This window comes from Sorex fumeus, unplaced genomic scaffold (genome assembly GCF_029834395.1).
Source record: "Sorex fumeus unplaced genomic scaffold, SorFum_2.1 ptg000072l, whole genome shotgun sequence".
NCBI lineage: Eukaryota > Metazoa > Chordata > Mammalia > Eulipotyphla > Soricidae > Sorex > Sorex fumeus.
This window is the reverse complement of record NW_026606129.1, coordinates 25,068,104-25,095,336: the sequence shown is the minus strand read 5'-3', so window position 1 is coordinate 25,095,336 and position 27,233 is coordinate 25,068,104. Positions and strand designations below refer to the sequence as shown.

At 37.6% G+C, this 27,233-nt stretch overlaps 1 pseudogene; it reads left to right on the top strand.

The window, feature by feature from the left end:
- The window catches only part of LOC130037472 (mitogen-activated protein kinase kinase kinase 21-like), a 37,278-nt pseudogene extending 11,087 nt beyond the window's left edge, over window positions 1-26,191 (top strand).
- The last annotated feature ends 1,042 nt before the right edge of the window (window positions 26,192-27,233 follow it).

The window sequence follows — 27,233 nt, the reverse complement described above, 5'->3', positions numbered from 1 at the left end:
ACCATAATTTCCAATTTTCTCAATACAACCCATGTAAAGGTAAAGGCCCTCCCGTTGATCGTCGATTTGCTCGAGCGGGCCCAGTAACGTCTCCATTGGAGACTTTGTTGTTACTGTGTCTGGCATATCCAATACTCTTGGTAGCTTGCCGGGCTCTCCGAGAGGGGCAGAGGAATCGAACTCGGGTCGGCCATGTTGGCTGCTTGTAAGGCAAACGCCCTTCCCGCTGTATAGAAGGCCCTAAATAATTTATTTTATGTTGCTTTCTATAATTAGCTAAAAATGATAAAAAAGTTTCCTTAGAAGAAAGTGTATGGTTATTGTTCTATTTCACTGTGGAGCCACTAAGCCCTTGTAGAAGAGATTACTAGCATGTTGTTACAGTTAGTGATGTGTTGTGTATTTATAGTTTCTTAATCAAGATTGGTTGTCTTCTACTTCATATCTCATCTAATGTGGTATGTTACTCCTGGTTTATCAACTGTGTAGAGTTTGAGATGTCATGTGACAACAAATGCAATTGCACACTCCAATAATTCAAAATTTTTGAATGGAGTGATATAGCTGGAGTTAAATTTTTAACTGGATAATGACTCTGGGTGCTTCAGATGATAGAGCCTAGCATGGGTTCTGGAAACATCTCTACAAATTGTTGAACTCTTTTGATATATTTATTTATAAGTCTCTGGATCATGGCCAGTTAATGAGTTTATTTGGTGCCAGAGGCAGTTCATGAGCCTAACTGTCAGGCTTCTAGAAGAACAGGGATATAGGGGGATCTCCTTGAGATCCTGGAGATTTCAGTCACAAACCCCGCATACCTGAGTTTTTCTAAAAATCAATTTCTGGATGAAGCTCGTCCCGAGCAATACAGTGAGGCCATGAGCATGACGGCACTTGTGTGCACACAACGTATACTATTGTAGCAGCCTGAGTAGATGAAGACAGAAAAATATAGCAAAATTTGAGGATTTTATAAACCACCATGCATTGTCTAATTACAGAGACTTTCTCTAAGTTTAGTGAACAAACGTGGAAGTGGTAGTAATATGTCAACCCACTCCATCCCACTTAAAGTTACCCAACTTTAATATTTCTATACACGGTGTGGTATCCTTCATCTCTGCTCTTGCCTTTCACTCCACAAAGGCTCAATGTGAATCATTATAGAGGAAACGCCTATCTGAATTCTCTCTTATTTTAAAACTTTTTAAAAATAAATAATTATTTTTTGGCTTTTTAGGTCCCATCTGGCGATGCTCAGGGTTTACTTCTGACTCTATACTCAAGAATCACTCCTGACAGTGCTCAGGGGACCATATGGGATGCTAAGGATCGAATCTGGGTCAGCCACGTGCAAGGCAAATGCCCTACCCGCTATGCTATCGCTCCGCCCCCTCCCCCATTTTTTTTTTAACAAATTAAAGAACTGTGATTTATGAAGTTATTTTCAGTTGAGTTTCAGGCATTGAATTCTTTCTTCTGAAGCTTTTCTTTTAGCTTTAGAATTCAAGATCTGTCACCAAATCCAAAGAAAGGATGAACTAAAATTTGGGACGCACAGCACATAATTTAGTATCTGTAATACAGTACTTGTATGCTAAATTCTTTGTCTTTAATGTGAAATGCTTAATTTTAAATTAATTTTTCCCTATAAATTACTAAGATAAACAATCTCTCTATGAATTGTATTTTGGGATGATTTTTGTTCCCCCATGTCTATTAAAATGAATATTTTAGGTTGCTGCCAAGCACCTGATGCCTGAGCACATGTTACACACATCTCCCCTCTTGACATGGGTGCTTTCATGCTTCTCTTGGCTCTGGAAAGCTTGTGTTCTTTTTTTCCCCTCTCTCCTTTTCTCCCTTTCCTTTCTCAGAACATCCAAATAAAGTTTGTCTTTTATTTCCAAAAAGATGGTTATTTTAAATACCAAGGTAGATTTAAAAAAACCAGATAAGTAAATTCCTGAATAAAAATGCCTCAAAAGACAGTAATTTCTATGTCATGATATCTTTGTGATATTTTAATGGTGCTTATGCATACAATGACAGAGATGCTCATATTCCATATAGAAGTCTCTCTTTACCTGAGGTGTGGTTTGACAGATTTAGTTATGTAGCTATGGTTAGAAAATATGCTTATTAAGAAATTTTGAGTGAGAGAATTTAAATAACTTTTTGTTATATTAATTAATAGATATCTTAATGTCTTACTGTGCTTAATTTATAAATTAGAACTTTGTTTTAGGTAGGCATGTAGAGGAAAACAGCACTATAGAATTAGGTATAATCAGTGGTTTGAGAAGTTCATAGAAATTCTCCCCCAAAGGATATAGCTATGTATCCAAAAGACAGATTCAACAAAACTGAAAACATGAGATCTAAATGGAAACCACTGAAACTTTGTAATGTGCCTGTAAATTTTACAGGTGGGAGTGGAGTGGGAATTGGGGTGGGGAGGGAATCTAGGAACATGAGTGTAGAGAAGTGGACTCTGGTGGAGTAATTGGTGTTGAATTATTATATGCCGAAAACTCAACTATCAGTAACTTGGTAAATCATGGCTCTTAAATAATAATAATAAAAGAAAAAGAATTTTCTCCCAGGGTAAGGAAGACTAAAGTGTGATTTCTTAATGGTTACATTGGAATATTCTTCGTATATATTTTCTTATAATTTTTTTCTCAGTGGTAATGAAGTTTATAAAATTTAAACAGAACAAAACAAATTGCATATATTCAGACAGAGCCTTAGTAAGAGACATAATTCATCTAGAAGGTAGTGATGAATGACTTAAAAACATGTTTTGCTGAAATTTTCTATATTAAAATTTTTTGAACACTTTTCTCTAATACCTGCTATAAATATAGATATGTTTATGTATTAATATATTAAAATTATATTTTATTGCATGTGATAAATCAGTGTTATATAAGTATACAAAATTAATAAAATAAGAGTGTACTTTCAGGCATTATATTCTTATGGTTAATTTCCATCTTCATACTTGCTACTATAACCTAGAGAAAGTTACAAAAGCACTTTTTGCTCTAGTTCTATCTTTGAAACAGAATATATATATTTTTCAGAGTTTTTGAAACTATTAATTGAATAAAAACATGTGATTTTTTTTATTTTTTTATTTTTTTTCTCTTTTTTAAAAAAATTATTTATTTATTTATTGAATCACCATGGGAAAGGTTACAAAGCTTTCAGGTTTAGGTCTCAGTCATGCAAATATCAAGCACATTTCCCTTTACCAAAACTTATTTTTTACCATGAATAACCCCAATAAAACCCCACCCCCCACCCCTCCCAGTCCCTGTGGGGCGGATGAATTCTAGTTAACACTCTATCTGTTTTGATTAGATTCATTGTTTCAATAAAAGATTCACCACTATTATTTAGAGTTTACCCGCCCCCCCCACCCCCCCAATCAGACATGCTGACAAAGCATTGTGAAGTGATTTGCTTTCTACAGTTGGGTTCAAGAATTATATGTTGGTTTTGGATTTCTGCTATTTTACTTATTGACCCTGGAAGTATTTCTACTGAAAGTCAGATAGTTAAGAAATTGGTTTCTGTGCTCTGGAGTCGTGGCCGTGCTGGAGAGCCGCTAGTGGGGGGCAACTGGTGGCCTCGGTAGGGCGTGAAGGGCGGACCGAAACGCCCCCCTTCCCATGAGGTTTTAGTCGCCCCCAGTCCCCCGGCTCATACCTGCTGTCCACAAGGCTCCCATGCGGCCGCCATCTTTCTTTCCAGAGAGGAGAAGGCGACTGGGGCAACACCCTTTCCCCTCTGGACAGACCTGATGGCCTGGATTAATGCATAGTCCGTTCACTTTTCTGTTCCAAGCTGCCGGGTTCTGCATTAAGTCCTTGTGCTTCTGGGGCCGTGGCCGTGCTGGAGAGCCGCTCGCGGGGGGCAACTGGTGACCTCGGTAGGGCGTGAAGGACGGACCGGAACGCCCCCCCTTCCCATGAGGTTTTAGTCGCCCCCACATCCCCGGCTCATACCTGCTGTCCACAAGGCTCCCATGCAGCCGCCATCTTTCTTTCCAGAGAGGAGAAGGCGACTGGGGCAACACCCTTTCCCCTCCGGACAGACCTGGTGGCCTGGATTAACGCATAGTCCGTTCACTTTTCTGCTCCAAGCTGCCGGGTTCTGCATTAAGTCCTTGTGCTTCTGGGGCTGTGGCCGTGCTGGAGAGCCGCTCGCGGGGGGCAACTGGTGACCTCGGTAGGGCGTGAAGGACGGACCGGAACGCCCCCCTTCCCATGAGGTTTTAGTTGCCCCCACACCCCCGGCTCATTCCTGCTGTCCACAAGGCTCCCATGTGGCCGCCATCTTTCTTTCCAGAGAGGAGAGGGCGAATGGGGCAACACCCTTTCCCCTCCGGACAGTCATGATGGCCTGGATTAACGCATAGCCCGTTCACTTTTCTGCTCCAAGCTGCTGGGTTATGCATTAAGTCCTTGTGTTTCTGGGGCTGTGGCCGTGCTCCAAACTTAACTATGATTTTCAGAGAGAAACGTTGGGTCATTTATTTCCCATGGATCACTTTGTATATAGAGAGATGTCGCGCGGCCACGTGAGCAGCCGTGCGGTTTTGAGAAAAAGTCCTAGTTCCCACATACTCGAGCTGTGGTTGTAGAGGCTTCTGGTCACCGGGGTTCCGTCTAGGGGAGGCGGGATGCGGTACCTACCCCATCTGGGGCTTCCCGATGATCTCGGCTCTTTTTGGAACCTACTTTTTTTTTTCTTTGGGATCTGTGGATCCTGCCCTCCATGTTGTTCTTCTCTTCAGCTGAATGCTGTAAATATGGCGCTGGGGGGCGGGCTGTGAGCATGACTTCCGGAATCTGAGGTTACCTGGGAGTTGCAGTCCCAGCACATTTGAGGAAAAGTCCAAGTTCCCGCATACTCGAGCTGTGGTTGTAGAGGCTTCTGCTCACCGGGGTTCCATCTGGGGGAGGCGGGATGCGGTACCTACCCCATCTGGGGCTTCCCGATGATCTCGGCTCTTTTTGGAACCTGTTTTTTTTTTTTTCTTCGGGATCTGTGGATCCCGCCCTCCATGTTGTTCTTCTCTTTGGCTGAATGCATGTGATTTTTTTAAAATACAGACTGGTACATGAATATTATTTTCTTAATAATCACAATAAGCCAATATTATTGTGATTCAGTAATAGAACTCATGTTTCAGTTGTCTATTATTGTTTAAGAAATACAGTATAAAACCTAGTGATCAATTTATAACAAAGAAATCAAGAGGACAAAATGGAGAAAAGAGAGCTTTCTCAACAAATGGTGCTGAGAAAACTTGCTAGATACTCTGTAGAAGAAGGAAATTATATCCTATCTCTCACCATGTTCAGGTGGTAATAAACATGTATACATATTTAGAGGTTAGACTGAAGTTCATAAAAATCTTTGAATAAAACATGGTTAATGCACTTCATAATACCGACTTTAGTGGCGTCTTCAGTGATTTAACTTCATTGACAGGGAAGTAAAAATTAAATACAAACAAATGGGATTGTATCTAAAATAAATAAAAACTTCTTATTTTAAAAAACAAATCATTGCTAAAACAAAAAGAGTACCCTACTGAACAGGGCAATATACATCTGACAAAGGGCTAATATCCTAAATACATAAGAAACCCACAAAATTCAACAACAACAAAGCAAATGACCCAATAAAACATTGGAGAAAGAACTTAACAGGAGCACCAAAGAAGACATAGTAATGGCTACAAAGTACATGAAAACATTCTCTTTATTACTTATTATAAGGAAACACAACTCAAAACTATAGTTGGTATCATAAACAGATGTGTTTATGATACAAAAATCTCTGTAAACACATTGTAGAAACAGACCAGAAATATTGTGCAGATGTCAATACACTTGTTTTTTAAGCAGCTGACCCAGGTTTAGTCCCAGTAATGTATGTAGTCATCTAAACATCACCAGAGTGACCCCTGAGCAAAGAACAAGAGTAAACCTTGACCTCTGTTGTGTGTTGCTCAAATCCCTTCCCTTAACCCTGCTGTTGCAGCAAATAGGCCAGAAAGCAGTGCTTACTCATATAAAGAGAAAGGAACCCTCATTTATTGTTTGTGGGAATGTAAACTGGTAGAACCTCTATGGAAGACAGTGTGAAGATATATCAAATAATTGAAAAAAAGAACCATTGCACTATGTAGTGATCACCCTTTTATTTAAAAAAAAACACTACAAATGAAAAGAGGATGTTCATTTCAGTGCTATTAACTTTAATTAAGATATGGAAAAAGCATAAGTTTGTAACAACAGATGAATGGATTGAAAAGATATTGTAAACACACACACACACACACACACACAGAATACCACTTAATGATAACTAAAGGTGAAATCACGAAATTTGCTGTAGGGTGAATGTAACTGGAATATGTTATGTTAAGCAAAATAATTTAGGTGGATGATATAAATGATATACAAACAAACAAAAACACAGATTGTCCAATTGGACATTTGAGGGGAAATGTCGTAAATGTCTTTGATATCAGAACTAGTTACTAAGAATAGGGGAAGTAGAAGGGAAAAAGCCTATGGACAGTAGTACTGCGATATTGTTTATTAGCATTATATCATTATATCATAAAAGAACAGAATGTTATTAAACAGGTATAAATAAACAATTATATTTTATTAACTTTGAAACTAAAAATAATAGAGGGAATGATCAGTTTTCAGATTTTTCTCTTTCTCTATACTCTTGGCATCTTAAAGAAGAAAGTTTGAAGTGCAGGTCAGAGAGACTCCATGGTCTGGCTGCTCTTGTTGGGTTGGGTTACAGGTTTAATGGTGTCAGGTCCTGCAAAGCTTTACCCAGAGGGCTAGAGGAGGGGCATGGTGGTAGTCTTGTGCTGTCTCTGCAATCATTGTGTTGGGATATAGGCTCAATGAGATCTCTGAGTTTGATAGCTCTGATTGATCACTCCATACCAGTGGTCAGGGAGCAAGGCAGAGGCCTTGAGTGGTTAATCTGCTGTCTTTGGACTCAATCCCAGGCACACTGGCATCCCAGGTTGGGAGATATTTTTCTGGTCTGATTCTCTTAATTTTTATGTAATTTATTTATTTACAAACTAAAATGTGGCTATAAAACAATCCTATTTTTATAGAAAATTTTACTTAAAAAATATTTTTCCCCAATTTTATTTTGTGTGAAATCAGAGTCTAGATCACAGTTGTTGGAGTAGGCGACTTCCAAGTATGATTATATAAAAATAATTTGTTATGGGGAAACCGATTAGAAACATGGAGGTGAAGTGGAACTCAAACGGCAATGGAAGAAATTTTAGACCATCATGTTGTTCTGGCTTCTGAATATGAGGGAGATGAAAGGGGGTTGATAAAAAAGGGAGGGAAACGGGGAGAATGAAAAAGTAAGGAATTAGACTGAAATTTAGTTTTAAGAGAGTTTCAGCAAAGCTGACAGGGAGTCATCCAGCCCAAGTCCTCCCATCACAACAGGGTGCTGACAGTAATGAATTTACTTAAATGTAAGTAGCTTCGTAATAGAAATAACTAGTAGGGCATGATGATCAAGCTAAATTTTGAGTAATTTTGACCTAATTTTCGGTGACACATGTGAATATATTTTCTGACATTGGATTACTATGCAGTTTTCTTTAGAATTGTGTTAGAGCAGAAAGTTTATTGAGAACAATTCAGATTATTGTGCTCTGGATTTATAATCTTATTCAATTATATTGTGATTAATGTATGCCAAAGAGTGTGAAATTGAAGAGAAGTATAGGTTGATTTTTTTGCTATTTCAATTCTAGAGGTGAATATTTTCTCTTTAAACTGTTGTATGGATAGAAGTAACCATCATAAAATAATCACATTAATAGAGAACTGACGACAGTGATAAGAAAATGTGTAATTGATTATAGGGTAGGCTTATAGTAAAGTTTAACTATAGATTCAATTGGCTACACCTGTGTAACAGAACTGCTTTCCCAAATTTAATATGCTGGTTCTTCCACCCTATAATCTTTTATGTGGAAAAAAGCCAAGTATATTTAGTAATTTTAGAGAATTTGAGGTAGAACAGTTTGTCTGCTCTTACTACATATTTTTCCAGTCATCTTTTTCTCATGATAGAAGAGATAAATGGATTTAGTAAGATCACACTTATTGGCAGTAGGGAGAAAATAGTCCACTTAAAATTTCAAATGCTGTAAAAGCTATCATTACATTGAAAACTGTAGTGTTTTGGTACAGGCTGGGAAAAATGGAGAACAAATCAGTGTTTCACAATAAATGATGCAAGAATTCATAAGGTAAATGGGAAAAAACTAATATGAAATGCAGTAGTACTAAATCACTACTTTAATCATTCTTTCACTTATTTTCTTTTTCTTATTCCAGATGCTGGGCAGATAGCAGGGAGTATGGTGAAAGATAAAGGTGTCAAGGAGAAAAATAACTTACTCCTCTTATTCAGACATTTGGGCTGATTATAATGTACTGTTTAAGAACCAAATTCTTATGGGGGGATGGGGGTGGGGGGATATTATCCATGGTGGTGGAAAATGGGCACTGGTGGAGGGATGGGTATCTGATCATTGTATAATCGAAACCCAAGCACAAAAAATTGTAAATCTACAACTGTAAAAAAAAAGAAACAAACAAACAAACAAAAAAAAGAATGTGAACTCCATAGGAATGGAATCTGCATGACCTCATCACTTGATTTTAAAGCAATAAAAATAACACCTGGCTTGAGCAATATGTTCAAAAGTTTTGTAATTAGTATAATGTAATTAGTAGCTATTTGTTCTAATCAAGCTAATTTTCTTGTTCTTTATATGCATAGCTATCAATCTTGGTGTCCCTAATAAAATACATTGTACATTTCAATAATGTAACAAAAAAAAAAGAACCAAATTCTTGAAAATCCAGATGCTCCTAACAACAGTGTAACTATCAGTTTGATGACTGATTAATATTTAGCATTTGTGTAGATGAAATAACTTAAACAATTACTTTTTTCCAATATCTGATTTAGTTTCTCTCATTTTGCTGATCAAAATATATGAGATCAAATGATAGTTGCAGTGCCCTCTTCCTTCAGAGAGCAGCTGGCTATCATTATAATTGTCTGATTCCTTAAATGAAATTTGAAGGTGTGATGCCTTTTTGAAACAGAACTCAGGAAATGTGGAAAGTTCTGTATATATGTCACACTTTTTTTTATGCTTTATTAGTTTTTATACTATTAGTTTAAATCTTTCAATGGAGCATTAGGAGGTATGCTTCACATTCAGTACTTGGTTTTCAGCTATTGTCATAGTTGAAAAATGTTCCTCAAATATGTCCAAGTATTGAGGAAATGCATTATGGACTCTGCTATGTATTTTAATTTTTAATTAAATATTAACACTTTTTCGTTCATTCGTTTTTTGAGTGGAAGCCACATCTGGCGGTGCTCAGAGCTTACTCCTGGTTCTGCATTCAAGGATCACTCCTGGCAGTGCTCCAGGGACCTTGTGGGGTGCTGGGTATCGAACCAGGGCCAGCCACATTTAAGGCAAGTACCCCACCAGCTATTATATGTCACACTTTTAATTTTGCTAAACTCTATACCAAATTTATGTTGTGTAGAACAGTGAGCTCTGGGGCTCTTCGGGAAGTCTTTTCGTATCTTGTCAAGATACAATCGGCTAAGAGAAGACAGGAAAAATGGAATGAGGTGAGAACTGTGCTTACCTGTGGTGGGAGCAAGGTTGGGTCTTTCAAAGTGTAATATGTCATCAGTAACATGTGTTTAAAAAAATATCACTATGTGATACTTAGCTGTTCCCTCATTAGGTGCGTATACATTTAAGAGTGTGATTTCTTCCAATTGTACGTATGTATCCCTTGATAATAGAAAATAGCTTTCGCTGTCCCTTCTAATCTTTTTCAACATGAAATTGATGTTGTCGGATACTAGTATGGCCACCCCAGCTTTTTTGAGGGAGCTATTTGCTTGCAGGATTGTTTTCTATCCTATAACTTTAAGTCTGTGTTTGCTCTCACTGTTGAGATGAGTTTCTTGTAAGCAGCAGAATGTTGGGTTCTGTCTCTGAATCCGTTTTGCCACTCTGTGTCTCTTGGTGAATTGGTGAATTTAGACCGTTGATGTTGAGAGAGATTATTATTATGGGGTTTTGTGTCATTTTCTGTAAGGGTGTGTTGTGCTTGTAGGATTTGTCTTGTCTTATAGTAGCTCCTTTAGCCCCTGTTTTAGGTTTGGTTTTGAGTCTATGAAGTTCCTGAGCTGCTGTTTATCTAGAAAATAGTGTACCATTCCTTCAAGCTGGGCACTGGTGGAGGGATGGGTATTCAATCATTGTATAACTGAAATCCAAACAAAAAAATTTGTAAATCTACAAATGTACCTTATGGTGTTTCTCTAAAAAAATGTTCTGCAAATTAAACAGTGAGAATCTATTGAAAGTAAATAAAAAAAATCACTATGTGACACCAAGTAAATCACACATGGCATTTAGATCTCTCGCTTTCAGAAATATTTCTGAAAATCCCTGGGGTAAATTTTTGTAGTACAATAACTGTTTACTCATAAGTGATTGATTATGAGAGCATATTTTGAATGGCCATTTAGTTAAGAGAACAGAAATTCCTTTTACTTACATAGCGACTCTATTTGCCAGTGTGAGCAGGAATAAGGTTAGAAGCAAGTTAGCCATTTTGTCAATGCTAAATTGTTTTTTATTTTTTGATCATTTAAAATTTTTTTCAATCACCATGAATTGCACTTACAAAGTTATTCATTGTTAAGTTTTAGGTATACAATATTCCAATACCAATCCCTTCACCAGTGTCCACTTTTATTTTTTAAATTATTATTTATTGAGGAAATATTAGTTTATAAAAAGGGTTACCATCACACACTCACCAGAAAAATGCCAATATTCCTCTACTACAGTTCAATGGTCTCTTTCATCCTAATCATTCATTCACTTTGTAGGCACAGTTCTGTGGGCATAGTCTAAGGGTTTATCGATCACCTCTTTTCCATTGTATCATTTTTAAAATATATCACCTATGCTCAAGATCATCCAACATCTGTCTTTTTGTCTGTGATTCAATTTGCTTGACATATTTATGATAAATTTGAAAAAAATAACAGCAACAAGTATCCTCATCTCTGAGTTAACATTAAAGAGGACACTCACTGGTTGTTTAGAAAAAAACATCATGTCTAGAAGTTTTTTCTCTGGGGTGCCACACCTTGTGGTGTGGGTGGTGGACATAGAGTACTGGTGATAAAACCTGGGGTTGAACTCAGATATTGTTTGAACTCTTGAGCTGTCTCCTTAGCCCGTGACTGAAATTTTTATTCTCTATACATGGGTTTAAAGCCTAAAAGAGAAAAGTATGTATAACTTGTATATTACAAAATATGTATATACATATTTTATAATATTGCACATTGAAACTAATAGTTATTTTGCTTAGGGAATTATAAATTAATATTCTCATTAGTGGAGTGACAGATTTTTTTTACAAATAAACTATGTGTTCAGTAAGTGAAAAATTATATACATTTATAAGATAGTAACTTGAGGCACATGTATTTGGAATGTTGAAGCTGTTGAATCATATGCAGATTATGTATATTGGCATCCTTTCCAGTGGTGATTTTCTCCTGTGAGCAATTTTATCCTATATGGTAATCATTATGTGTTTTCAGTGCCATGACTGACAGCTTTGGGTAACAGAAACAGCTGGGTTTCCTAATCACTGAATCTAATATGAAGCATGATTAAAGTGTCTTTGAATATTGATATATAGGATAACAATAAGGTGACATTTTGAAAAACATTTGAATTTGAAGTCATTTGAGGCTAATGCTAAAATAGAATACATAAGTTAATTATATTTTGATTATAAAATTGTTGCTCAGAATATGATCAAACATACTCCTATGTTGTTATTTATTTACTTACATATATTTTTTAATTGAAAAAATTTTGACTGTTTTGGGGTAGCACTCAGGTTTTGCTCCTGGTTCTATACTTAAGGACCATTCCTGGTGGTGCTCAAGGGACAACATGGGATGCCAGGAATTTAACCCAGGTCTGCCATTTGTAAGGAAAACTGTACTGTGTTTATCTGTTATGCTAAGCTCCACCTCTCTCCCATGTTTTATCTGCAGTCAGTATGTTCAGGATATAGGCTCATAATTTTACCCTTCTAATTTGCTTGACCACCGTTTACTCATAAGTGATTGATTATAAGAGCATATTTTGAATGGTCATAAGAGAACAGGTAGATATTTTAATTCCATTTTAGGCAAAAGTGCTTGATAAAGAGGAAATGATATGACAGATTGTATACTAAATATTTCCTTTTTGAAATTCTATATTAATGGGAAGCATCCTTGTTCTCTGGTGAATTACTTTTTATTTAGTGATCATAGAAAATATTACAATTTATCTTACTTCTTCTATTAATAAAATTATAATAAATGTTTTAAACATTCTAGTATTAGAACATTAATGTTTTGGCATTGCTCATAGTTACATGTGCTTTACAAAGGTCATTTCATAGTTAACATTCTAAAAGTAGTTTATTACAATAGTGTGAATGAATCAATGTGTTTTATTTGAAATTATTTGTTTTCTCCTGAATTTTCTTGATGACTAATAATAGTCTAAACCACTTTAAACTTAACCAGGGCTTTTATTGACACAATCATACATAAACATTTAAAAATAATGATTTTCTGACATAAAATGTTCTTTGAATTTCATCTTAGAACAAGACACATGGTGTTTTTTTAAGAATCAAAAAAGTGCAAGGGCACAGGAGAGATAGTTCAGCAGCTAGGGCTCTTGCCTTACACACAGACGACTAAGTTCAACCAGTAGCACGTATGGTCCCCTGAGTACTGCCAGGAATGTTATCCCTGACGGCAAATCCAGGAGCAAGCCCACAGCATCATGAGATGTGATGACCCATCCCACCCCCCACTCCCGCAAAAATAAATAAATCCAAAGTACAAAGAAGCGTGGGTTCTTACTTTGTATGGAATTTTCAATATGCTTTATGTTGGAATTTTTTCGTACATTGGGTGACTTTTTGTTTTGGTGAGAGAGCACACGCAATGATGCTCAATTTAATCCTCACTCTCTGATCAGAGAACATTCATGATGGTGCTTGGTGACCACATGCAGTGCTGGAATTGAACCAGTTTGATCCTGTGCAAAGCAGATTCCTTATCCCCAAACTATCTATCCCATCCTGAATTTTTTTTTTTAATTTTTGTCTTACACTAGATATGTTTAAACCAATAACAACCAAAACATAGCTCAGGAATTTACTAAAGTTTATGTTTTTATACATATTAATATTAATATCTATAGTTCTATAGTTTTATTTATTGAGCATATTAATCTTATCTTAGTGTTTCTCGTTTTGAAGGTGTGAACTTCCAGAAAACTGGTTAGATTTGTGATATTTAAAAGCATTTAGAACTTCTACCTTAAATCCTGTGGTGGTTATATGTAGTAATCACCATGCAGTGTAAATGGTGTTGCAATTTTATTGATGTATAATTTCAGGTATTTGCATACACACTACAGAGGAGCTTTATAAAACATATTAAAGCATTGCTATTCTGAAGCTATTCTTTTGAAGCTATTTTATTATTATTTCCAAGGTTAAAGTCTTGAAGGAGAACTGAATTTAATAGAAATGAGAATTACAGGTGGGTGCTCTAAGCAGATATTTGAGAGGTTAAATAATAGAAAGAAATGAAGCAAAATTTTTAGTATATTGTTTAATTTGCTATATTTTTTCCATCTATAATCAGATACTTGGAAATCTCAGTGATGTTCTGAGAAAAAAGTCAATTTACAAAAATTAACCACAATGACTGCTATATATTAAAAACCAATGCCAAACATTAAATGTCTCTAAAAGAGTAATTGAGAGCTGGAGTGACAGTACAATAGGTAAAGGTGTTTGCCTTGCACACAATCCATCTGGGTTCGATCCCTAGCAGTGCAAAATTCCCAGAACAATGTCAGGAAAGATTCCTAAGAAAGGAACAGAGCTAGGCCCAATTCCTCAGCACCACTTGGTATGACCCCGACCCCAAATAAAGGATGCTTGAGAGAAAATATAGATAAGAACTAGGATGTATAGAAATTAATATTATGTATTCTGGAGATATTTGTACTTTGGTTCAAATCTCGGTTCTACCATACAAAAATGTAAACTTAGCTTATTAAAACTCTTTGACCTTACTTTTATTATTCAACATTTTAGATAATAAAATTAACACCTTATCATGATTATTAAATGTACTCCAGAGTATAGGGCACATACAAACAGTACATGTTATTGCTCTCTTTTATTTATTACTTTAAAAGTTATTAGTTTTGTTTTATTATTATAATCTATTGCTATTTGCTATTATGCCCTAAGAATAGCATAAGAAAAAAGAAAGGCTAGATAAAGCGGTACAAGCACTGTCTGTCCTCCCGTTGTTCATCAATTTGCTAGAGCGGGCCCAGTAATGTCTCCATTTTGAGACTTGTTGTTACTGTGTTTGGCATATCAAATAAGTCATGGGTAGCTTGCCAGGCTCTCCGAAAGGGGCGTTGGAATCAAACCTGGCTCTGCTAGGCTGGCTGTGTGCAAGGCAAACACCCTACTGCTGTGCTATCATTCCAGGCCAATAAATGGTAACACTAGATTAAAAGGAAAGACAGAAACCAATTGTGAAAGTGTATCAGGTGAGAAAGTTGTTATTGTTTCCAATAGAAAAACTGTAAAAAGTTTTCCCTAAGAAAAAATCCTTAGAGTGTTGCTTTTGAAGGCCCTAGGTTGGTACTGGATTTCACTGTTCCTTGTGATATGCTCTTTTTGTAGGAAAGAGTTCCTGGGCATCAATAGTTTCTTTGTCCTAGTGTCCTAAATATGGACCTCTTCCCATTTTATTGGCATTTGGAATCAGGATCCCAGAGGAGTAATAGATATCTTAACACAGAAGAACTGGGGTTACTGTTTGGAAACTATTCACCACAGCTCTAAGTAAAACTCTTTGAAAACAAAATTCAAAATAATGTTATAGGATTGTTTTAAGGAGAAGGAAGGACACACAGCAGATCTGCTGAGGGACTACCTGATAATGGAAAAAAAACAATTTTATAGTGAGGACTAGATGAAAGTTGATTATGTGTTATATTTTGGCTTGGGAATTTTTTTTCTTAGATTCATTGAATGCCAGTGCTTTGTTTTTAAAATTTAAATAAATTTATTTTTAAAAATCACTTTTAGATTTACAAAAATTGCAAACATTTTTGAAAGTCTTATCTTTATGATAGTCATGAAACTCTCTGTTTTTTTTCCCTAGTGCTACCATTTTATGTTAATATTATGGTGTTACGATGTAACATTTGTCAAAACTAAGAAACCATTACTTTTTATTACTTTTAATGATACTTTAAGATATCACTAGTTCTTCCCAAGGGAAAATATTTCTATTTACGGATTCGAAATAGAATATCGCAAAGCAATTAATTGTCATGTCTCAGACTTTTCAGATACGAGAGTTTCTTAGTGCTGTTTGCTCTTCATCACTCTCACACTTTTAAGGAGGAATACTTTGGGAATGCCTCTTGAATGGGATGTGTACGAAAATTTTCTAATAATTAAATGAGTCGTAGGCTTTTTGAATGAAGACGGTGAAGTGCTGTTTCTATCAATCATCTCAAGGAGACTACTATCCATCTTACTTATAACTGATGATAATCTTGGTTTATTAAGCTAGTTTAGTCCTAAAATTCAATCTCCATTCCAGAGGTGAGGGCTGACGCTGTCTAAATAAACTACTTAGTATTATTTGTCAAAAGAAAATTAAAAAGGTAAAGGTAAAGGCCCTCCCGTTGATCGTCGATTTGCTCGAGCGGGCCCAGTAACGTCTCCATTGGAGACTTTGTTGTTACTGTGTCTGGCATATCAAATACTCTTGGTAGCTTGCCGGGCTCTCCGAGAGGGGTGGAGGAATCGAACTCGGGTCGGCCATGTTGACCGCTTGTAAGGCGAACACCCTACCCGCTGTGCTATCGCTCCAGCCCAAAAGAAAATTACCTCTTTTAATTTGATCATTTATTTAAACCAGTGTGGACTTTTGGATATTTATTTATACTTTAGATTATAACCCATTTTTAGTTATTTTATGTGGCAAATTGTTCCAGTTTTGTCCTTTAGGAGTTATTTCAGTTAGATCTTTTTATGTTCCCTCCATTTCTTAATATTTGTTTGGTTTTGAGTGTTTTCTTTTTATCACAAGCAGATGCTTCAGGCTCATCATCCATATTTTATGCTCCAGTCTGAGAATCAGTCATTTCTCCATAGAATTTTGACTTCTTTTTATAAATAATTGTTTGAGAATAAGAATATCTGAACTCAATTGTGATTACAATGTTATTGCTACTAGGCTGTCTCAGCAAACCAAGCTCGATTTTACGTGTAAATACTAAAAATACCGGTTATGAATGGGAAAGAATTTTTGTATGTATATTACTTAGCATCATTGTCTCAACATATTACTTGTATTTATATTGAGATCGTCGATTTGCTCGAGCGGGCCCAGTAACGTCTCCATTGGAGACTTTGTTGTTACTGTGTCTGGCATATCGAATACTCTCGGTAGCTTGCCGGGCTCTCCGAGAGGGGCGGAGGAATCGAACTCGGGTCGGCCATGTTGGCCGCTTGTAAGGCGAATGCCCTACCGCTGTGCTATCGCTAAATTCTGAGTGTATTTTTTATGGCTTTGGGGACACTCCTGGCAGTTCTCAGGGGTTATCCCTGGCTCTGTACTCAGGAATCACTTCTGGCAGATTTGGGGAACCATATGGCATGCCAGAAATCAAATATGGATCAACTATGTGAAAGTCAAGCACCCTACCTGCTATATTATCTCTCCAGCCTCATCAAAATGTGAATTCTTACTGAGTCCTTCAACTCTAAACTAGACCTGGTTGGTTCAGTCTAAATTATACTCTTTCCTTATGCATGGAATCCCACTCCATTCATCTATGCCATATTTTGAGGAAGGAGGTTGGATTGAACCACCTCAGAGTTTATTCAGAATACTCCTTGTTGGTGTTCTAGGATAACTCCTAGGAATGCTGGGGATCATATACCATACTGGATATCAAACCAGATTTGATATCAAATCATGCTGTTCATATCATGGCGAGTGCCTTTTCCCCTGTGCTGTCTCTATAGCCTTATATTCTATATTTTTACTTGTTTAATGCCAATATATGTGTAGAAATCAGGGTCATTTAACAACACATATGAGAAATAACTATCAACTACAGTTCAATTTTTATGTAGAGTTTTATATGTCTTTAGTCTTATAGTTCTAGTAAACATATCATTTACCACAGTGTTTGTTTTTTTTATAACTTCTTTCAATTTTGTCAGGTCATTACAACATACTTGGGTTTTTTTTGTCGTAGTAAATATTTCTTCCTAAGATATGTAACTTATTCCAGTTATAAAAAGTTTCCTGTGTTAATGATGACTGCTCTGTGAAGTTCTCTGAGTTTTAACTGAATTGTGTCAGATATCATAAATCATATATCAGGTTATTTCCACTAGCCTAAAGATTTTATTCTGTATCCCCTAGTCAGACACTTTCTTTTTTTCAAAAATGTCTTGTAACCATTGATCTCTTTTCTGCCTATAAAGGCCATGAGAGAAAATACATTTGTCTTGTTCCTCATTTTAGGGAAAACAATCTAGTCTCCAAATATATCATTAACTACAGATTTTTTTCAATAAATAGCTTTTGTTATGTTAAACAATTACCTTCCTTTTTCAGTTTTATGGCAATATTTAAATATTATTGAACATCTTTCATTCAGTACTTACATATCTTCTTATTTAGTCCATAACTAGGATGTTATATTATTTGACTTATGAATGTTGAAGCTAGCTTGCATTTCTGGACTGAACTTGACTATGTTATGCTGTCTAACTCTTTCATATTATGATTGGATTGAATTTTTAAAGATATGTTATTAAGGATTTTTTTTTCATATTATTCATGAGAGATGTTCGCTATAGTTTTCTTGTAGTTCAATTGTTTGGTGAGTGTTCTTTATTTTTCAGTTTCTAACAGAGATCGAACTCGGGTCGGCCACGTTGGCTGCGTGCAAGGCAGACGCCCTACCCACTGTGCTATCGTTCCAGCTGGAGCGATAGCACAGCGGGTAGGGCGTCTGCCCCTTACAAGCGGTCAACATGACCGACCCGAGTTCGATTCCTCCACCCCTCTCAGAGAGTCCAGCAAGCTACCGAGAGTATTCGATATGCCAGACACAGTAACAACAAAGTCTCCAATGGAGACGTTACTGGGCCCGCTCAAGCAAATCGACGATCAATGGGAGGGCCTTTACCTTTACCTTTACCTAACAGAGCTTAAGTTTTTCCTTGAATGTTTTGTAGACTTCACCAGTTAACTCCTCTGAACCTTTTGTTTTTATTGCTGAACAATATTTTTTGAATAGATAAACATGGAAGTAAAAGGCTGGTTGCTAAAGTGAGAAATAATAAAAGAAATCAAAAGATGCTAAGTGTTGTCTTAGGTTTGCTTTCCTAGGGCAGTAGATATTAGGAATATCTCCTGCTGGGAAGAGATAAAAGCTATATTGGACAGAAAGAGATAGTGGAATGCAACAATATAATTAACAAAGGTCTCAGCATTTCCACCAGGGAGCTCTAAACCTGGTTTGGACCCTCAGAATTTCCCTGAATTTAAGTGAAGATATCAGGCCTTTCTTTCATGGAATCTGAATTGAACTCCAGAAAGGTGTTACCTTGGGCAAAGAGGTAGTTTTTAACTTATGTCAATTTCCTGTTTCTAGAGAGGGCTGCAAGACTCTTTTTCTAGGGACATTCATAAAGCAACTATGAAGATCAGTTCTGCATTTCTAAAGAGGGAGTAGCAGCACAGTGTCCTCAACTTCCCCATAAAAATTAGATGTGCATATTTAATAAAGATAAAAGAATAAGCAGGAATTCTATGCATTAGCATAGAAGAATTTCTGATTTACATGTATGTTCTGTAATATGATTGATTGAACTGCAATGAGGTCTGCTGTAAGGTTTAAATTTGTTTTGACCATAAGATACTGAGCAATTTAGATCCAAATAACAAAATTTATTAAATAATTACCACATTAGTAAAAAAAATGATGTTAGATCCCTAAGAGTATGTCTGATAGATTTTTATATGCTCAGGTGCTGGTAGTTTATGTTCATAAACTATCAGAAAGAGATGAACAGAATGAGGATGAACTTCAGTCCTCCATCAGTTCCTTTTCATATTTGGAGGAGAAAATCATATATATTAATGGTATCAAGTATCCAGAAGATATACCTTCAAGATTTGAGTTCCTTCCTTGTCTCCAAAATACCCCATCAATCTACAATCTTGCTTTAGCTTTACTAATTGGAGCAAGGGGGGAAATACAATAAAGGAGCTCAAAAAAATTTTAAAAAGAGAAGAAATAAAACTGGGTAGGGTAATGAATTAGCAAATGCTACAAAATGTCTGAGAAATTTTTTTTTTTTGCTTTTTGGGTCACACCCGGCAATGCACAGGGGTTACTCCTGACTCTGCTCTCAGGAATTACTCCTGGCGGTGCTCAGGGGACCATAAGGGATGCTGGGAATCGAACCTGGGTCGGCTGTGTGCAAGGCAAATGCCCTACCCACTGCACTATCACTTCAGTCCCAATGCCAGAGGAATTGGGGGTTGGAACAGGGGATCTGTCCTAGAATTGAATTGTTCTTTTATCACATTGGGAAAGACTTTAAGAAACTGAGATGAATCTGCTGTTCTCCTGTTTGATTTTGGATAATCTTAGTGGGATTGTTTTCCTCAGAACTATAGATGTCAAATTTTCTTCTAAGTCTGATATCCCTCAATGGTCATTCTGATTAGTAGTCCCAAAATGTTTATCACATTCTGTTACTAGATTGATCACTAATTTCCTACAAGAGACACAATAGAACTATGCTGCTTCTTGATATTGAACATCCTGTTATCATGGGATTCCTCACTCTTAGATTCCACATTTCTATCATTCTTACTTTAAATTGTGTCAGTGAGGGGCTGAAGTTATATAAGTGGGTTGTGCCTTGCATGCGGCTGACCAGGGTTTGATCCCCAGCATCCCATATGGTCTCCTGATGCCATGAGTAATTCCTGACAGCAGAGCCAGAAGTTAAGCCCCTCTGAGCATCACTGGGTATGAGAAAAAAAGCCAAAAACCAAAACAAAACAAAACCAAATTGTGCAAGTGAGATTTGGGATAACTATATAAAGTAAAGTAAAGTAAAGTAAAGTAAAGTAAAGTAAAGGCCCTCCTGTTGATCATCGATTTGCTCGAGCGGGCCCAGTAACGTCTCCATTGGAGACTTTGTTGTTACCGCATTTGGCATATCGAATACGTCACGGGGAGCTTGCCAGGCTCTGCCGTGTGGGCGAGATACTCTCGGTAGCTTGCCGGGCTCTCCGAGAGGGGCGGAGGAATCGAACTCGGGTCAGCCATGTTGGCTGCGTGCAAGGCAAACGCCCTACCGCTGTGCTATCGCTCCAGCCCTTTCTTTAAATATGTTTCCCCAAATCAGTAAGTCTAAATATCAACAACGTTTTTATAAATTAAAATCTTCACCCAAATTAGATTTCCATCATGCCTTCTTTCTTAGTTTGCTATTTATAGTTGAATATAATATCTATCAAAATAATTTTCCTGCTTGATACATCAGCTTGTTTAGAAAAAGACATCAATCAATTCCACAGTGGCCTGTTAGTTTACCTAAAGTGTCTCAGTCATGTCCCTATTATTTGAATTTGAGTGATGATGGCTTACTTAGGTGTTTTCATTATCTGATCTATATCACTGTTACAATTTTTATCCCCTGAGTTGTAGTTTTTTTAATCTTAAAAAAGCCAATTTCCTTTTAAAACAATGCTGATGTTTGTTTGAGATGGTTGTCTCTGTAGTAATGAACTGTTATCCCTTACAAGTTTTCCACTTGATTTCTTTTCTGAAAGGGTTCAACATGCTGACACCTTCTGAGAAATGCCAATTGGGACTCAAAAGACATATCTTTAACTGGTGCTTCCTTTGAACTTACAGATATTTTTTTTCTCAAAAGTATCTTCCAGGAAAAAATATTGCCAATAGCTCTGAAATATTAATCTGTGCATCCTGCCTCATTTCATCCTTGCACTTACATTTTTAGTATTATATTTACAAATATTTTGTAGAAGTTATATCTATGAAGGAGAAATAACAAGAAACTTTGATAGTATTGTATGTTGTGAAGCTTCTGATATGTTATATTAAGCCAGCAAAAAAGATATTGTCGAAGTATCCTAATGACAATGAGGTGGCATGGCAAAGCTAGCAAAATGTGTTTTAGTATGGGGTATTTGTTGAGTTTTGCTCATGCTTTCAATGTATAACATTTTTCATAAATAGAAATTTTTAACTTTTAAAATTGAGATAATATTAGATAGATTATGTTATACGGTTTCACATGTCTTCAAAATATGTTCCAACCACAACTCACTGGGAAAAAAAAGCAAAAATCAAAACAAACACTGTCTTCCCGTTGTTCATCGATTTGCTCGAGCGGGCCCAGTAACATCTCCATTTTTGAGACTTGTTGTTACTGTGATTGGCATATTGAATACGTCATGGGTAGCTTGCCAGGCTTTGCCGTGCGGGCGAGATACTCTTGGTAGCTTGCTCCGAAAGGGGTGGAGGAATCGAATCCGACTCGGCCAGGCTGACTGCATGCAAGGCAAATGCCCTACCTCTGTGCTATCGCTCCAGCCCACTGGGAAAGAAAGATAAAGTAAATATTCTTTACAATTCTACTATCCTAATTCCAGAGGAGTTTGTTAGTTCTAATTTTTAACTGTAATTCTGAATTCTTTGGGGGCTGATTTCAGCCTCATCACCCCCAGATCTAGCCATATTATAGCTGAGGAGGTTTCCACATGTATATAAATATCTATACTCATTCATCTCTTCTTGGGTACTTGATTTTTTTTTTATCTTGGCTATTACAAATAGCTCTGCAGTACACACAGGTGTGCATTTACGTTTTTTAGATTAGTGCTTTTGTGTTCTTTGGATTGATATTTCAGAGTAGACCTGTGGGATCATGTGGTTATTTTATTTTCAATATTTTTGAGACATCTCCATATTCTTTCCACATAGATTATACTGATTTGACATTTTGACCAACAATTTATGAAGTTTCCCATTGACTTGAAATTCTCAAGGATTTCTTATTTCTGACCTTTTTGATATTTGGCATTCTCATGGGTTTGAAGTAGTTTGGATTTGCTTTACTCGGTTGATAAATAATAATGTGGCTTTTTCATGTATCAGTTAGCTATCTGCATGTCTTCTTTGGTGACGTGTCTGTTCAGAAATTTTTTCCATTTTTAATGAGATTATTTTTATTTTTCCCCTTGCCTTGCCTTTGAAGTGGAATCTCTAAATACACTGCAAAAATAAATACTATGAAGTTTTTTGACTATGTTTTCTTCAGCATATCTCATGGCTTCAAATCTAACTCCTAAATCTTCAAACCATTTTCGTTTTGAGTTAAATTTTGTACATAGTATGAGTTAGTCAACCAATTTTATTCATTTGCATGTGCTTTCCCCAGCACCACTTATTAAAGAGATGTTTCTTTCTGCTTAAAATGCTAATGTGCAGTGTGGGTAATTCTCTTGTTATCCCTGAGTTTGGAATTTGGAGAGAGAGAGAACACCTAACTGGGCTCAGTACTCCTCTCTCTGTGCTTAGGACTTTCTCGTGGCTCTGTGTCAGGAATCACTCCTGACATTTCTTAGAGGACCATATCGAGTGCTGGGATTTCATTCTCACAGGTTTGAGATAGCTTAGATATGCATTACTCTGTTGATAAATAATAATGGGGACTTTTTCATTTATCAGTTAGTCATACGTTTTCTCTAGTGAAGTGTCTATTCAGCAATTTTCTTGTCTCTTCAGCAAGGCAAGCACAAAATCCACTACACTATTTTTTTCAGTCCTGGAATATATATTTTTTTTCTTTTCTTATATTTATTTATTGAATCACTGTGGGAAAAGTTACAAAGCTTTCAGGTTTAAGTCTCAGTCATGCAATGATCAAACACCTTTCCCTTCACCAGTACTCATTTTTCACCACCAAGAACCCCAATATATTCCCCTCCCACCCCTCCCCAATGCCTGTTAAGCAGGTGATTTCTACATAACTCTCTCTCTACTTTAATTACGTTCAATATTTTGACAAATGATGCACCATTATCGTTTAGAATTTCTGCCCCCCCAAAAAAATCAGAATTGCTGAAAGGGCATTGTGAAGTTATTTTTTATAGCTGGTTATGAGAACCATATGATGTTGCGTAAGTCTGGAGGGATTTCTGCAAAGAGCTAGATAATTACGAGATTGGTTTCTGTGTGTCTGAAGCCATGGCCATGCCAGAGAGCCACTTGTGGGGGCAAATTGTGACCGCAGTAGGGCGTGAAGGACGAGCTAGTACTACCCCCCGCCCCATGAGACTGCAGTTGTCCCCTCACCGCCGGCTCATACCTGGTTTTCCAATAAGCTCTGAGGCGGCAGACACCTTGCTGCTGGGGGGGAAAAGGTGGAAGGGAGCAACACCCTTTCCCTCCTGGGGAGGAATGGCACTGTAGTTTAATACATAGTCCATTCACTTCTCTGCTGCAAGCTGCTGGGCTCTGGATTAAGTCCTTTTGCCTCTGGATCCATGGCCGTGCCAGAGAGCCGGTTATGGGGGGCAACTCGTGACCTCCGTAGGGCGTGTAGGAAGAGCTGGTACCGCCCTCCTTCCCATGGGACTGCAGTTGACCCATCGCCGCCGGCTCATACCTGGCTTCTGGAATATATTTTTAAGTTGATTTATATATTGCCTATGTAAAGAGTAGAATGAGATGATCTCAAATAACATTTTTTCTGTTCTATGTGCAGTTTTTTAAAATTAAATCACAAATTATCTATAAATTATTTACAACATGCTACCTTTTGTTTTTTTGAAATCACAGATTTTCATAATAGCTTAAATTTGCTCCATTTCAAAATTCATTTCAGTGTTTAGGTAAATTTATATTTAGGTAAATTTATGTTTACTGCATGAATTCGAGTACCAGGCAGAGGTGTGGCTGCCACAAGTACAACACCTCAGCAACACCTTTGCCTGGTTCTCTGAGTTTGCCTGCGGAGACACGCTCAACTGCACGCTGGCCAATGGCCAGTGCCGCCCCCCAACCAGCCTGTGCCTGAGTCGTGCAGGGTGCGTCGCATCCCCCCACACGTGCTGGTCAACCGGGCTGGTGCAGATTGCGTGGGGCATACTCTACCTTCACGAGGAAGCCTTCGTGTCCATCCTGCAACGGGACCTCGAGTCCAGCAATATTTTGCTCCTTGAGAAGATAGAGCATGACGACATCTGCAACAAAACATTGAAGATCACAGATTTTGGGTTAGCTCGAGAATGGTTCAGGACCATCAAAATGAGTGCAGCAGGCACCTATGGTTGGATGGCCCCAGAAGTGATCAAGTCTTCCCTATTTTCTAAGGGAAGTGACATCTGGAGCTATGGAGTACTGCTTTGGGAACTGCTGACTGGGAAAGTTCCCTATCAAGGCATCGATGATCTAGCTGTGGCTTATGGGGTAGCAGTCAATAAGCTCACTTTGCCCATTCCATCCACCTGTCCTGAGCCTTTTGCCAAGCTCATGAAAGAATGCTGGCAACAGGACCCTCCTATTTGTCCATCATTTGCCTTGATTCTTGAACAGTTAACAGCTATAGAAGGGGCAGTTATGACTGAACTGCCTCAAGAATCTTTTCATTCCATTCAAGATGACTGGAAATTAGAAATTCAACAAATGTTTGATGAGCTGAGAACAAAAAAAAAAAAAGGAGCTGCGATCCCAGGAAGAGGAACTGACCCGAGCAGCTCTTCAGCAGAAGTCCCAGGAAGAATTGCTAAAACGAGGTGAACAGCAGCTTGCGGAAGGTGAGATTGATGTGCTGGAGAGGGAGCTTAACATTATGATATTCCAGTTAAACCAAGAGAAGCCAAATGTAAAGAAGAGGAAGGAGAAATTTAAAAGAAGTAATTTAAAGCTGAAAGACGGACATAGGATTAGTTTGCCTTCCGATTTCCAGCATAAAATTACCGTGCAGGCCTCTCCCAACTTGGACAAAAAGAGGAGTTTGAACATCAGCAGTCCAGCCCACCCAGTAGCTCCACAGTAATTCCCTGCCTTCGGGCTATACACTTGGCCTCAGATGAAAGCTATCGAACTTGGGGAAGGAACATTGTTTGTCCACAAGAAGAATGTAAAGATTTAAAAAAGAATTTTAAGAAAAACGGTTGTACATGGGGACCAAATTCGATTCAAATGAAAGAAAGAACTGATTGCAGAGAACGAATAAGACTTCTCTCAGATGGCAACAGTCCTTGGTCATCTCTCATCATAAAAAATCAGAAAACCATGCCACTGGCTACATTATTTGTGGAACAGTCAGGAATTGGTGAAGAGCCAGATCATTCTCCTGAAGGATTAGGACACAGAAACCAAAGCAAATAAAATTACCCAATCAAGACTACATTGATCTACCTCTTTGGAAAGATGACCAGAGAGAAAATCTTGGAGAAACTGAAAGATGGAAGGAAGGGACTCCTGGGAGCCCTGTAGCTTGCACTCAGGTGTACCCTACAAATAATCTGAGCCAGTCCCCCCAGAGAAAGAAAATAGGGTCTTCTTTGTACGGCTGTACTACGCTTCTTGCATCAGTGGCTTTGGGACAGGATATCAGAGAGGTAAAAAAAGAACTGACAGCTGAAGAACAGTTACTCAAGGAAGAAAGGAAGAAAGGGAATCGTCCAGCAGGCTCCAAAGTCCCGCAACAATGCCAGTGTTCCCAAGAGGCTGCCCCCTACAGGAGAGGGGGCCAACTGCCCACCCTGGGCCTCTACCAATCACTGGGAGCCTGCTCTCTCCACAAAGTGCTTGCTGCAGACTGACTGAGAAGATTCATTTGAGGGCAGTAGACATACTACCCTCCCACTTTTGCCCTCCCATCAGAGGAAGTAGTCATTAACCAGCCTGCATGCCAGAATTTGAGACTGATCTTACTATGTGGAAAAACCATCTCCCTTCACAGAGCAGACATGTGGGAATGTGCCTTATGTTTCTTCTGAAAGAGCAACATGTCACAGAAGGACCAGGTCTGATGGAAATGCCATCCAGGCCCCAAGTAAGTCATGTTAGTTGGTAAACAATGTAAAATTGGATGGATTTTTTATCTTTGTCAAATGGTTATGTGCAGAAATTTGTCCTGTTTGCCGAGCTTTGGGTTTTACCCTATTTGTCCTATTCAGCGATCTTGGAATTTTACCCTATTCTTGGACTTTATGATTTGGATTCTAAGAAAATGATCAGAACTTTTTAACAACTTAAATATCACATATATGCTAAAACAGCAAGAACTTATGGGGAATAACTGCCCAAGTCCCTCCTGTTAAAAAAGAGGTCATTTTTCCCAGAGTGAAACCAGTAATTAGTGTAAGAAGTGGAACTAAAATTGCATTAGCTACCTCCCCTTTTTTTTTTTTTTTATCTGTTTGTCTAATCCTGTTTCACTGTTCTTTCTGCTGGAGAGGATATAAAGCTTAATTAAAGCTGAAACTGCTTTCATCGTCTTTTCCTCTATCTCTTTAACTAATATATATAGACTTTTTCATATTATTATTCATAGAACAGCAGGTAGGGCCTTGCATGCGGCCAATCTGACTGACTCAAGTTCGATTCCTCTGCCCGTCTCGAAGAGCCTGGCAAGCTACCGAGATTATCTCACCCGCACAGCAAAGCCTGGCAAGCTCCCCATGACATATTCGATATGCCCAACACAGTAACAACAAGTCTTACAATGGAGACATTACTGGGCCCGCTCGAACAAATTGATGAATAACGGGAGGACAGCGCTACAGTGCAGTGCATGAATTGGGTATTTAGTGCCATGATAGCTTTTTATAAATCAGTGCTTTATTTTTAGTAGATATAGATAAAA